Genomic DNA, 2423 nt, shown 5'->3' on the forward strand with positions numbered 1-2423 from the left:
GGAGCTCCAAATTTTGTTCTTTTCTTTGTAACATTCAGAAACCTCCAGCTTATTTGATTTTTTTCTAAATTAATGCTTATTTAACTGTTCTTTAAGAATCAACATGAAATACTTTTACCTTCGAAATACAAATAAAAAAACTAAACAATTATAATCGTAACATTCCAAGTTTGTATTTGTCACTCTGAAATTGTGACAATTCATTTTCAAATTGTTTACTATTGAAAATTTTTTTTTTATTTCCAAACCAAATAGGTTAAAAATGGAATATTTTATACTGAAATAATACTTCAAAAAGATTTTGAAATCGAATAAAGGCGTTCATTTAAGAAGAAATTAATTCGAACTTTACACTTGTGTCTACTAAAGCTTTGCAATTAAATTAGTTCAAATTTTAACGTTAAAATATGTAAATTATATCATTTTCAACAGATCTAGAATCACCTTGTAAAATCAATCACTGTTTAGTTTTTAATACTCGAACTGCAGTTCAATTTTCAAATTTACTTTCATTTTCTGATTTGTCCCGGTCGCGAGTCTAGCTTAATATTTAAAACAACTTTCATTTTTTTTTAATTGTAATTTTTCGGTTGTAACTTACGGGACAATAATTTTATTCTTTGAAAGATTTTCTACAAATCTTGTTGATAATTTCTACATTCTCATCAAAAATGAGAAAGTATTAGTTTTTTATGAAAAATAACTTTTTCGGATTTTATCAAATGTCGACCCGTGAGTCAGAAAAACAAGTTTTTACGTCGGGGTCTGTTTGTCTGTCCGGCGTCGTCGTCGTTGTTGTTGTCTGTATGCCGGATAATTTTCGAAAGACTGGTCCGATTGGATTGGGCTTTGACACACTGTTCGAAGGACCAAAAAGAAAGATCGAGTTCGTTAAACAGCCATTTTTGATAAAAAATCCAAAAAGTTGAAGCTTTTTCAACTTTTTTTGATCAAATCAAACTTACCATAGTTAAAGGATTTTCAAAATCCAAAAAACCAAACGAAAATGGACATTTGAAGCAAAAAAAGCTTGATATGGAAAAAAGTCAAGAGGCGAAAAACGCTACTTTTTCAAGGCCCCATGATTATTTTATCACATTCTCATCCATAATGAGAAGAGTTTTATGCGAAAAATGATTTTCGCGAATTTCATTAAATTTCGACGTTTTGAGGCTCCTTGAGTCAGAAAAACAAGTTTTTACGTCGGTATCTGTCTGTCTCTCTGGCGTCTACGTCGTCGTTAGTGTGGTTGTGGTTGTCTGTATATCGGATAACTTTTGAAAGAATAGTCGGATTGGATTGTGGTTTGACACGCAGATTTTTTATTTTAAGAATTGTATGTAAAAATTGTACTATTTTTATTTTTATAACAAATATTTTTCTTCAATTAAATATTTGCAATAAAAGTGCTTCGAAGATATTTTTTAAAAATCTTTCGGAGAATAAAATTAGTATTTATAGATCGACAAAGGTTTGTTTTCTTTACCAAATTTGGCTTTCGTCTAAATTTTTCCAGTTGTTTTTACTATAGTACAATTTACGTTTGCATCTCGGGCGAAGAAATCCATTCTATTGTTTGACAAATATTCTTTGTAAATCAATATTTTTCACAGATAATTTGAGAGGTTTCAATCTAAAATTATCGAACACTTTCCATTCAAAAATTCAGATGAATTATTTAAATAGCTTTACATTGGAAATTATTCAATATATTCTGAAGACTACAAATTTAAAATGTCTAAATTATTAAGGCTTTAAATATTTTTGAAATTGCTGTTCTGGAGGCTAAATAGCACTTATTCTTTTGTTAAGAAATCACAACCAAAATTGTTTTAAAAAAGTTTATAAAAGAGTTTTAAAAACCTTAAAAAAGGTCAGAGGTTTTAATAGTTCAATATATGTGATAGAATCTCTTTAAATATGAAATTAGTCTATACTTTTTCATGTTTGAGCTACAATTATTCTATTTTAGAGTTATAAATTACAGTCGTGAAAAACCAATAAAATGTTTTAATTAATTTAGATATAAAACAAAAAACCTTTGTATAATTCAATCTAAATGCAATTGCAAAAATTTAATTTGAAATGCATTGAATTCAAGGTATAGTTTAAAAAGAAAACTGAAAGCAAAGGATCGACTTTCAAAAGAAGCGAAAGAAAGTGACTCGCTGGATTGCAAATGAACATGGAAAATGGTGTATTTTCGCATTTTTAAATTTTAAATTAAAACTTTTTCGCCTTTTAACAATTTCGAAAAATTTTGAAAAATTCTGAAAATTCGAACAATAAGGCTGTATTCTGAAAATGAAGCAATTTTAACGTTAAAATTGTAGTTCCTAAACTGAAGGCCTAAAAATTTGCAAATTTTACAATTAGTGTTATGTAAATTGTATTGGTATCTTAAAAGAGTATAAATAGTTCTT

The sequence above is a fragment of the Belonocnema kinseyi genome, chromosome 7 (genome assembly GCF_010883055.1).
Source record: "Belonocnema kinseyi isolate 2016_QV_RU_SX_M_011 chromosome 7, B_treatae_v1, whole genome shotgun sequence".
Lineage (NCBI taxonomy): Eukaryota > Metazoa > Arthropoda > Insecta > Hymenoptera > Cynipidae > Belonocnema > Belonocnema kinseyi.